At 35.6% G+C, this 12445-nt stretch overlaps 1 protein-coding gene across 1 annotated transcript in view; it reads right to left on the minus strand.

Moving 5' to 3' along the window:
- Window positions 1-9867, minus strand: part of LOC116167495 — a 31707-nt gene extending 21840 nt beyond the window's left edge. The window contains exon 1 of the mRNA XM_031482888.1: window positions 9520-9867. The gene's annotated coding sequence lies outside the window, so the exon portion shown is untranslated. The remainder of the gene's footprint in view (window positions 1-9519) is intronic.
- Between the last annotated feature and the right edge of the window lie 2578 nt (window positions 9868-12445).

Below are 12445 nucleotides of genomic sequence, written 5' to 3' on the forward strand. Positions count from 1 at the left end.
TATACTATTGTTTTCCAGTTATGGTTAAACAATTTAGTTAATCCTTGTTTAGTCGTTCTGCTGCTGTTATTTATCATATATCGGGGTTGTTGTCTTTGCATTGGGATATTATGGTCAAGTTCGTTTATATGGATGTCCATACTCCATATTGTAGCTCTTTGAATTATTTCCTTGTATTTCTACACTTAGTCGCTACTACATCTTTATCTTAAGAGCTATCGTTTTCCTTTTTTCGCTATTTGGTTCGTTATGGTGTCGAGGCTTGCACCAAGAAAGGAATTTTTTCGGCTTTTATTACTAAAAAAAGTTATAGTAAAAAATCCATTGTTTCATGTAGCATAATTTTACACTTTTTCCGTTTATTAATGATCCCCGAGATATAATTTTTTATTGTCTGCGTGTCCGTCTGTCTGTCCGTGTGCACGATAATTTTGGACAGAAACGTCCGATCGCTTTGAAAATTGATACGCATGTTCTCAAGGATATAAGAATGGTCGCTATTGTTTTCCAGCTACGGATCAAAAAGTTACAGCCCAAAAACTGACCAAACCTCCAAAAAATGGAGTTCTTCTATCATTTTTGTTACAAAGAACATATGAATGTCCGGGTTTTCTGTTAGTGGATAAACTATGCAGACGAATTCAAAAAATTTGTGCATGCACAACCCAACTTTGGCATTTGCGCAATCGAATTTTTTTATTTGTTAAGATATTGCAATGAAATTTTGTATATACGCATCTTGAATAAAAGTAAAACTAATACCAAATTTAAAAAATTGTTTTACAAGCTATGCTCATCTGAGGGGACAGAATCAACCCCTTAAGGAGGTATGTTGTAAAATTAATGGGTGCAGAAAGCTCTCGATGATCGTTCAGTATTCAGTTGTATACAGGGTTGTACTTTTTTTTAACTTGTTGTCAATTTAATGGTTCTTCTTGCTAGCGCTTTCTTTTTGGTATGATGTTATCAATCGTTTTACTTCTTTTATAGTTACTGAAACCATTATTTCTGTCTCGTATAACTTGTTTACACTGTTGATCCCACGAAGGGGCTTTATATTTTTCGTAAGTGTTGTTGGAACGCAGTTTCAGTTAGTCGTTTGTGGGTTTTTCATTTATGATTACGCTTGCTGGAAAATTATGCTGGAAGTATCAATGATAGGTATAGGGCAATGCCATGTCAATCGAAAGAAAATGTCTAGAATTAATTTCTGAAGTCAAAAAGGGGCATTCCCGTGGCATTCCTTTTAAAAAATCCGAGTTATTTTGAAAAGTTATTTGTGTCATTTTTAAGACTGTAGATTATTATGAAATATGCTTATAATTATCCGAATAACCAGCATTTTTTATAAGCACTCCCAATATTTCATTGTTTTATTTATAATAGTTACTGCGATACAAAGCGTCAAAGTAGTCTCCTTAACTGTCAATTTTTGTCTTAAAATACAAATATCTCGAAAGCATCAGTCAAACATGGCCATAAACATTTTTTAATAAACTGACTTTAATTTTCAACAAGAAATCTAAATGTGGAATAAAAAATGAGGGTAGCCATCTAAAATAAGGAAAGTGTGGTAACTTCCGGTACAATAGGAAGTGTTACAAAACTGTCACTATTTAAAAAAAAAAGTAGTTAATGGTCGAGAACCTTTGTGTAGAGTTTTTTCCCACACGAAAATACTCCACTCTGTAGCTCATCCCTACACTACCTATGGACTATGGTAAACCTTAGGTATCCTTAGTAAATCATTTCTGCAAAAATTGAAATAAATGCGCCCGGGATTTTTCTGCGCAACTGATGAAAATAGTTATAGAAAAAACTTATATTTTTCACTCTTCAGACATTTCAACTCTTGCCATTATTGTGCGTACAAATTACGCTTGTTACATTTTGATCCTTGATTAGCCAAACTTCAAACGTGAAGTTTGCTCGGTTTTAACGACCATTTTGACTCTAAATCTTGATTTAAGCCTAAAATTCAGTGAAGTTTTAAGGGATTGGCTTTTGAATTTTTGAACCCTAACATCCAAAATGTGGTGAAAAATTATGAATCTACGATTTCTGCGAATTCCATCTAAGAACGCTTTGTACAGCGTTAGTCCATCTGGTTCAACGACATTCGTGACATTTTGGCCGATGATTTTGATGAAGAAAATACGGCACTAAGTGCAAATTCAATTAATTTCGACCAAATCCAATATCCCATTTATTCATTTGTCATAAAATTAACCTGTGTGCAAGACTTTCGAAGCTCCACTGTATCTATAAAATTTTCGCTGATTTCGCTTTTGCAATCAATCCTCAAAGGTGTAATTTGTGAAGAAGGATATATTCTGTACTTATTTTACCTCTTGCCCATTAATTATGCTTCTCGTTTCAGCAACGGATTAAATAAGCATGTCAAAATACGAATGTTCAAATTGTAATCCAACGGAACACGAAAGTAGGATGACCGCAATAAAAATATTTAGAATTTGTGAGTGGTGCTTCGTTTTGCGAGGCAGCGTAGCTTAGAAATGAAAGTAATGTGGATAGGATAATCTCAAACTTCGGATACGCGCGTCAATCGATACTTCCGTTAGTTAGTGCCTTAAAGGTTTTGACGATTTCGAAAACGGTCGCATTTCTCAGGGGAAGTATACAGAGACAAGTTACTTTCGGGGAAGGAAAAATTCAGTTCCAAGTATAATGGCACCAATATTCCTTTGCCTATTCATTTTCATTTGTTCGATAAATTTTAATTGAAAAGTTGCCCTCGCACAAAAAGCAGAATTTGTGCCTACTCAGCGAATACCGAGGTGAATCCAGTCTTACTTTACTCGAACATAAGAATGAAAAGGCCGTTCGTATTTGCACTATGTTTCTATACCTATGTACGGCGTAATAATAACCTCCTGAATACAAAATAATATCCTTTCTAACTGATGATATTGAAAAATAAAGAAAAGAAAACAGTCGCGACTCTAACTAATAAACCATGCAGGTATAATAATAGTAATTAAATTAAATTATCTTAAATTATGATTGAAATTGGAAGATTTAATTCCTCTTCAACCATAGTTATGCCTATACTATATCAAAAACGAAAAGAAACTATTGGAGGAAACATAAATCCTATTTCGGCATGCAACTAATCAAGATACTCCAGAACCACGCAAGTTTGCTAAGCTGGAAGAAAACTTGCGAAATTATGGTTCCTTCACAAAATCTGAGAGAAAAGAGCGCCAATTTTTAAATGAGATCGTTGAATTGAAAGTTGGCACAGAGAATCCACAAAGTTCTACTCTACTGAAGCATCACACCAAACGGTTCATGCAGTTTTAAAACGACATAAAATGAAGCGTACATTCCGCAAAAAGTACATGTACTGGAAGAAAATGCCCGCATTTGAAATAGTATTTTTGCAGTCATTAAATATGGTTTTTGTTGCATTGTATTTGCCCAAACGCGCTACAACTTGCAGTGTTTTTTTTTTAAATTTCACCTTGTATAGTGATACTAACCTTACTTGTACTAAAAAATCTACAGAAACAACAGATGATGCATTTGAATATACCGGGTGATTCAAAAGAACTGCAGACAGTTTAAATTTGGTGCTTAAAGTTTTAGTGTTTTTTTACTTAAGGTGTTGACGGTCATGGTTTTCCCCCAATATACAAATCACAAAACTACAGTCCATTGGCGGCGGTGTTTTTTACGTGTATTTTTATTTTAGATTGTGCAGAATTTTATGCTGATTAATTTTTTTTGTAGCTCTACAAATAGTCAAGTTATGGACAAAAAGCCAAAAATGTAATTTTTGAGAATGCGCTGGCATTCATTTATTGTCAAGGATTTCAAAATATAATTTTAATAAACTCCCGAGTGATTTTTCCTCGTCTTTCTGATGTGAAACTTTTATGACTTGTGGGTTTCGAGTAAATCACATCAACTTTCTCATTTCTTACGAAATCCCTACAGTGAAAATGAAATAAAAACTCACTTTGTATTGAACCAAAAATACGCACTACTTCTTCTACTTCTTAGCGTTCTATACAAGTATTCCTCTCAGTACATTGGCATCGGAAAATCATCCCCAAGAACAAGCCCCTTCAATTCACGAAATTTCCTTCCGAACTAATACCCCATGCTCAAGAAAAGTGAGCTTACGAAAGCTCACATTCGGAATATTCGTCCCGTCCACAAGAAAAATACATCCCCGCTGTAAATATTAGCCGCTTAAAGGAAAATTCTCGTTTAAGATTTGGAAAGCTTATCCTCAAAACTCTGTATTGCAATAACTCTAAACACTCGATTCTAAATTATCATTATTCGGAGTATTAAAATGGATTGAAAAATTGTTGTGTGCCTGCTTATTTGCAATATTGTACCAATAAGTTGCCCTTGGTATAATATATTTTTGTATGAGCATCAGTTCTCAATCAGTCATTCACGAAAATCGTCCTGTCATACCGCTCCGACGGGCCCGCATAGCCGCCATACCGCCGCAAAGATGTAATTTTTTGCTAATAATTTTGGGCGATTTGCTACACCGTATAAATTCTTCCACCAGTTATTTTTATAGTCATCAGAAATAGAAATTTCGATGAGCCAATTATGTATAATATTTTTTCAAAAATGTAAGAATTTTCGCAAAAAAACGAGAAAAAAGCTATTTTCCATTTCGTATTCATGGCAATTATAGAAGTAGACGAGGGAAATAAGGAAAAAAGAGAGGAAAAAGCGTATTGAAATGCGCTTTTCGGGATAGTGTTTAGAAAAATACAAAGAAAAATGAACATCCGTTGAGCCATTTACTTTTAAAAATTGCATAAGGGTTGCAAAAATGCCATATACCTACCTATGAAAAAGTGGAAAAATTGCTTAGAAATCATTGCTAGGGGATTTTCCGAGGGATTTTCGTAGTGGCCGAATCCATATCTGACCCTAAAATTGCACGGGGATGCTCAGCGATGGCGCCATGGCGGTGCCGTGAAGTGAAAATTTAACCGTGCCGAGAAATTGCTCAAAAATCGTTACTCGGAGTTTTTTACAATTTACTCAAGCCACTCCTTTCTAGCAGTATACCGGCACCGGCACTGTTAATTTTGCTGCACCCCCTTCCCTCCGTAGCAGCTCCGGGAAATTTCGAGGAAAAACTGTGCGCTCCAGAAAACCCCCGACTAACGATTTCTACAAGATTTCTCCAGCTTTTACTAACAATTACCCTTAATTTGTATCACTTTTTATCACAATCTTATAGATATCCTTCTAACCTTTTCTTTAGAGAAAAATAGATCTCTTCCAAGTTGGAGCCCAAGATGGAGACTCACTGGGTCTTCTTCTATTCTGCCTTGTCATTCACCTCATAGTAAAATCACTCAAATTGCATCTCGATAATGGCACACAGTTATTGAGATTTCAAGACCATCATTTTATGAAGCGATACTGATTATTTGAAAAAAATCGACGAATTAGCTCCTGCTATAATCCTTATGAAAAGAGTGATCTTGAACTTCTTGCTTCTCCGATCGAATCATGCCATCCTATAATTTTCCATCCGAAACTGACAAATATACTTAGCTTAATGCAATTCCAAGCCCAAATCTTGGGACCTTTTTAAATAATGATTCAATCCGAATATGTGTTGGCTTAAGACTAGGTCGTAACAAACAAATCGTTACACTCCATTAACATTGCTTCAAAATTGGAACATTTGGAACCAAGTGGTCTTATAACAAACGTCCGGACGGAGCCACCAATGTAGCTTGGGAAAGGGGACGTGCGCTAGTTGGGACATATGTTGATTCGTTAGTCCCGACTAACATACTCGTAAATAAAACGAGACATTCTCAATATGAAGTGATCACGAACTCAAACATTTTCCTTACTTTTGATGTAGAAACTTCAGCTTCTCTTACAAGATGAAGAAGAATTGTCCCTTTTAAATGGCGATCGACAATCAAAAAGCTTTCTGATCCAGAAGGTTTCAATTGCCATTCAACGTGGGAATTCTGCGTGCATATTAGGGACAAATCACAGAAAGCTCAAGGTTCGATAAGTTTTTCTATATTTATAAATCTTTAAAACTAATTGTAAATACTTCAACAATTACATGTATTTAGTATTGTAAGAGTAAATCTTAATGTATCGCAAAAAAATCAGATAAAAATGATCGAATTTAAAATTAAGTTTTAAAAAAATGAGATCGCTTCGGTACGTGAAAAGTTATAGGTGAAAAACCGTAAAATACACAAAAAGCTCTATAATTTTTACTAAAAGAGTACGATTTTCAATTTTTAGGGCGATTTGGGTTCTACAATTCAAATTCTAAAATAATTGCGGATATACGTTAAGGTCGCTTCGGCGCGTGAAAAGTTATAGATGAAAAACCGTATTGTAACGAAAAAAATACACATTTTTGCTAGAAGAGTACGATTTTCAATTTTCAAATCGATTTGAGTTCTACAAATCAAATTCTAAAATAATTGCGGATATACGTTAATATCGCTTCGGCACGTGAAAATTTGTAGGTGAAAAACGGTAAAATACACAAAAAACTCTATAATTTTTGCTAGAAGAGTACGTTTTTCAATTTTCAGGGCGATTTGGGTTCCACAAAAAGTCAAAATTTAAAAGAATTGTGGATATACGTCAAGATCTCTTCCGCCCGTGAAAAATTATAGGTGGTAAACCGTAATATAACAAAAAAAATACACAAAAAGCTCTATATTTTTTGCTAGAAGAGTACGATTTTCAATTTTCAGGGTGATTTGGGTTCTACGAGTGAAAATCTAAAAAAAATGGGGATATACGTAAAGATCGCTTCTGCACGTGAAAAGTTATAGGTGGAAAACCGTTTTGTAACGAAAAAAAATACACATTTTTGCTAGAAGAGTACGATTTTCAATTTTCAAATCGATTTGGGTTCTACAAATCAAATTCTAAAATAATTGCGGATATACGTTAATATCGCTTCGGCACGTGAAAAGTTGTAGGTGAAAAACGGTAAAATACACAAAAAACTCTATAATTTTTGTTAGAAGAGTACGTTTTTCAATTTTCAGGGCGATTTGGATACCACAAAAGTTAAAAATTTAACACGTGAAAAGTTATAGGTGGAAAACCGTAATATAACGTAAAAAATGCACAAAAAGCTCTATAATTTTTACTAGATGAGTATGATTTTCAATTTTCGTGTCGTTTTGGGTTCTACAAGTCAAATTATAAAATAATTGGGGATATACGTGAAGGTCGCTTCGGCACGTGAAAAGTTATAGGTGAAAAACCGTAAAATACCTCGTAAAATACACAAAAAAAACTCTATAATTTTTGTTAGAAAAGTACGTTTTTCAATTTTCAGGGCGATTTGGGTTCTACAAGTCAAAATTTAAAAGAATTGTGGATATACGGCAAGATCTCTTCGGCCCGTGGAACTTTATAGGTGGAAAACCGTAATATAACAAAAAAATACAAAAAAAAGCTCTAAAATTTTTGCTAGAAGAGTACGATTTTCAATTTTCAGGGCGATTAGGGTTCTACGAGTGAAAATCTAAAAGAATTGTGGATATACGTAAAGATCGCTTCAGCACGTGAAAAGTTATATGTGGAAAACCGTATTATAATGATAAAAAAAAACCACAAAGGTGCTGTAATTGCTAGAAGGGTACGATTTCCAATTTTCTGGCCCATTTGGAATCTACAGATCAAAATCTAAAAGAATTAGTCAAATGTTTTAGGTTAGGCAAAGTTTAAAAATTAAACTGCAGCCGAATTTTTTCCAAAACTAGAACTGTAACGCAACGTTTTTACATATCTTCTTCCTCAGATAGAATACTTAACGTGTTTAAATGCTATTTGGTTAAAAAAATCTTTAGGCGTTTTTATAAATTAAATAGGTACTCTGTTGTGCCATTAAAAATGAAAACACATGCTTTTTTCCTGTACATGACATGCACGTATACCTACTACAACAATTTTACATACAATTTTTCGTCTTCCTGCTCTGGATTTCAGCAAATTTGTTTTCGTCTAGGTTTTCGTCTACCACAACTTTAACTAACACTTTAAAGTAAATGAACGAACTTTGCAAGCTTTTTTGTGATATAAACAAAATCCATACATGTACAAAGGCAATGATTAGTTAATCTTCCATTACAACCCCATTAGTGTTATAATTGAGGTTTGAGGCTACGTCCCCATCTTATTCACTTGCCACAACTGAAACGTCCGCAAGAATTTGGGGAATTGCAACCTTGTCTTCGTAGAAAATTAATCATAATATCGCCATGTTCATGATAAATAAATTAAAGAAGCTTCCGCGGTGGTTAACAGTCATCAAAAATTTTTGCACAGATGGCGGGCGAGAGTAATTCATTTAGAATTAAACTTTTCAATTCTTTAAGTAAAACAAATAGCGGTAAACTTATTTTCCAATGTATAAATTAGTTGCGTTCCAGTTAAAAACTGCAGAAACCTGATGTTAGAACATATTGTACACCAGAAATACTTGTAATACTATGACATGTAACTTTAGCAAGGAGGTCGCCCGGAATTACGACTTTATTCACAGAACTGACATATCTCATTAACTGCGAGAAATTGTTTCGAAAAGCTTTGTTTAACAATGGGGAGAGTTAATTCTGATACGCGACGCGTGTCTGCCATCCCCAAAGTTGCGTTATGGTTATACGTCAATTGACTGCGTTCTGTAGGTAGTTATCTTTGCTTGTAATCAGTGTTGGCTGTCAACGATTTCTTGAAACGTAATCCATTTCTGCTCGAGATCTTAACAGTAGTGGGACAAGGAATTAGCGTTAGCTTTTTTTTAGATTGTCTCCCTTTTCTGTTTCGACAAACTTTTTCCCAAAGTTTAAGAAGGGAACCAATCCATCGTATTTGGTAATTCCCGTCACCAAAAGTGAAAATGAAATGGTCACCGAAAGCACTGTTGGTCATGCTGTTTGAGGTAGTGCTCCACTTCTTACGTCAGGTACATAAATGATAGATTAACTTATGACATACATTTTTCTAACAAACGGCACATTATCGAAATACATAATAAAAGGCAGCATGTAGGGAAACATGTCTCACGTTCAACGATCGTGTGTGGGAAACGCAAGTTGGCACTGCACATGCATACTAATTTTCGTTAACAGCTACCTTCAGTCTGCGGTCTTATTGAAACAAATTACGTATACCAATTTGCGAGGAATTTAAATTTTATGGGGCAATGATAAAATGGTAACTTCCATCGAGGCATACAGCCTTAATATCTAAATTCCTCGTGCAGACTTGTTTTTCAGGATTACAATTATTTGGAGCTAGCAACTGAACTAGTTCATATGTTATATCAATCACTGTACGTGGAAATTCTTCCGATGCGACGAAATTTTCCGATGTATTTGCCTTAAGGTGATTGTCTGAGGAATCTCCGGCCGCATATAATTTCTCAAACTTTTCAAGATCGCTTCGAGCAATTTAAATTCCCGACCATCAAACTGGCTTAAAAAAAGGAAAGTGTATTAACGAATTGCTTACCTTTGGCGGTGATCGATGCAAATGTTAGCAATTAAATGATAGCCACATTTCTAATTGTCGCAACTGGCAACTTTTCAGCACCGCGCACGCACAAATACCTTTATTTTATGTACTTTTATGTGTAAGAAATAACTTAACTCTTAAAGCCGGACGGCGGTCGCACGACAGCCGCCACATAACGGAAACACTAATAACAGTCCATTTATATAGATATTATCCAGCAAGTGCTGCTGAATCCATATCCGAGCACTAGACGTGAATGTGAAGAAAACCGCGTGTACTCGTTAACTAGAAACCAGCGACTACGGCTTCCTCGAGCTTAAGACAAGAACAAGTTAGTCAGCAACTGAAGACGGACGGTAGTCGGTGGACTCCTAAGGTGACTACTCTACCAATCCCATCTGGTTACGGCAGGTGAATTGCGGGGACCGGTGGAAGATATATAGGAGTGATGGTGAGCAGACACTAGAGGGCAACGACTTCAGCTCCGTGAAGATCCGGAGGAACTCTAGATGGAACAGATGTCCAATAGGTTACTTACGTTAAACTTATCCTGGAATGCCAAATTGCCGTTGCAAGACGCATTTTGGTAACAACTTCCCGACGCTTTATTATTCAAATCAAAGGCCAACGATACCTAGATGCGATCATTAATAGCCGGCCCAGACACTTTCTTAACACTTCCCCTTTCTAGGCTTTGGCAAAAACTTGCAGCCTGTTGTTTTCTGAGAACATTCAGGGTCGCTGAATCAATTCCTTTTTTGGGTAGTTACAAACTCGCCTTGTACCTCCGATATATTTCCGTACGAGCGGATTGCTTAAAATTCTTCTATTGTACGTCTAAACAATAAACCATACTAAAAACAACGACAATTTCTCACGACGACGGTAGAAATATTTCGGACGTGAGCGCCGCGCCGCTGTCGCTTTACTCCATCCCATTACTGTTCTTCTCTTCTTCGTCCCAATGCAAGACACGAGACCAACAATTAATTATTAGAAAGATGCCAATTATTTTCAAATTATTTACTGGATCCATTCATTGAATTGCGAAAGATCAAACTAATAAACAATTACGGCAGCGCGAGGCGTGACCAATTAAAGATATATACGTGCATCGGCTTTTATGTTATTTTTCTTTTCCGTTTTCGTTTCTCATATCAGCACAATTACGTGAAGAAGAAGAATAAGAAAAAGGGAGGCGTGAATCTCTAGTTAAAATTCAATTTCATTTTTTTCTAATTCGGCATAGCTGACATGTTTTATTTTAATGGACAGAACACTAATAGCGAAGGGGCAAAAAGGTAGGTGTAACGAAAATAATTCGATGTTGTACAATTTTTAATCATCATCGCGAGCAATATTTGCTGATGAATTGTTTCATTTTAACTGAGGGCAATTAGGTTTCTTGGGTTATCCGGTTCGCTGGTGCAATACGACCCGACATTTAATTAAGTTTATTACGGATATTAGAAATTAGTAAAAAGTTACATACAATTAATGCGATCACCGACATACATTTTCTATACGTACGTACATAATGATCGTCTATAAATTCCTTCTTGGATCCTGTTAGATGTTTAAACAATTACGCGTCGCCGTGCCATTGAAATGAAAACAATGCAAAAATTGGACCGCTTTCGCTTCTAGACGAAATCTTCCTGCCTAGGGAAAGTCATTCACATTCACAAAAAGACCGTCGCCTACCCGATTCCGTTCCCAATTAAAAGCAAAAATTTTGATTTCTGAACTTGTTAGCGTACCCCCGTTACACAATTGTGTGTCGACAAATTTATTCAAACGCCATCGTTAAAATCTTAATCAAAAACGAGTTTAATCCAACCACTAATCTCAGATTATCCTCCTGTTAATGTCAACTACGGTATATCCTGAATCATGGACACTTGCGTCCAAGGTAATTAGGTGAGGCAGTTGCGCCTCCAAATTTCTTTTCATAATGGTAACGTGACAATTGGTAATGAAGGTGAGAGAATTGCGTCCCACAAAAAAGTGGCTTTGATGAAGACTCCAAAATGTTGAAACGTTTTATTGTAGTTCACGTTTAAAATGGGTTGAGGTATATTTGCGTGGGTAATTTATTTCAAATAGGCGGGTAAGTAAAGCTATTACACATGAGTACTGAAAAGATAAATCCATGAGGGTGGTAACCAAAGGGAAACAAGAGTGCCCCACTTGAGATAAACTCATTGTTGAAAACCACCGCAGTCTTTTGTTAGTGAGTGATAGACAGATTCTTCGCTTTAACTTCTTTTTTGATTACATTATCGAAATGCGTTTATTACAATACCGTTTTCAAAAAGGTATAAGGGGTCAAATAAAAAATGTTTAAATGGAACACCATGTAGGTATATTTTAATCTAAACAGGCAGCATAAAAAATTTGCTTTATAAAACTATAGCACACCAAGGATGATATCTGTACCTCAGAGGTAAACTGTCCATTTTTCCCCAAAAATTGCTTTTTTGTACTAAGTCACATAAGTTCTGTTGTTCTACACGAAATATATGGGTTTAGTATTGTTTGATGATAAACAACAGAGTTAGCGAATTTTAAACAGTACTAAGTCGCAGTAACATTGCGAGGTAAACTGTAATAAGTGGACTCAATATCAATAGTTGTATTGTTTTGATGGACTTAGTACCTCATAAGGAATATGTTTCAGGTTTTTTAGCGCATTTTGTAAGAATAAAAAAAATGTGCTATTGTTTGCGTTTTGTCCGTCTCTCCGTTCGTCTGCCCGGACCCACTTCTGCCGTTTCGAAGATTCGCACTACTTCTAGAGTCCAGGAATTTTTGCAGCCTTATATACCTTGAAGGTGTTCCAAATGGCCATCAAATTTAATTTCGCTGTCCACCCCTCCCATCAATTATTTCCTGAGATGGGAGTGGAACATGTTTATCCTTC

This window comes from Photinus pyralis, unplaced genomic scaffold, assembly GCF_008802855.1.
Source record: "Photinus pyralis isolate 1611_PpyrPB1 unplaced genomic scaffold, Ppyr1.3 Ppyr1.4_LG3b, whole genome shotgun sequence".
NCBI lineage: Eukaryota > Metazoa > Arthropoda > Insecta > Coleoptera > Lampyridae > Photinus > Photinus pyralis.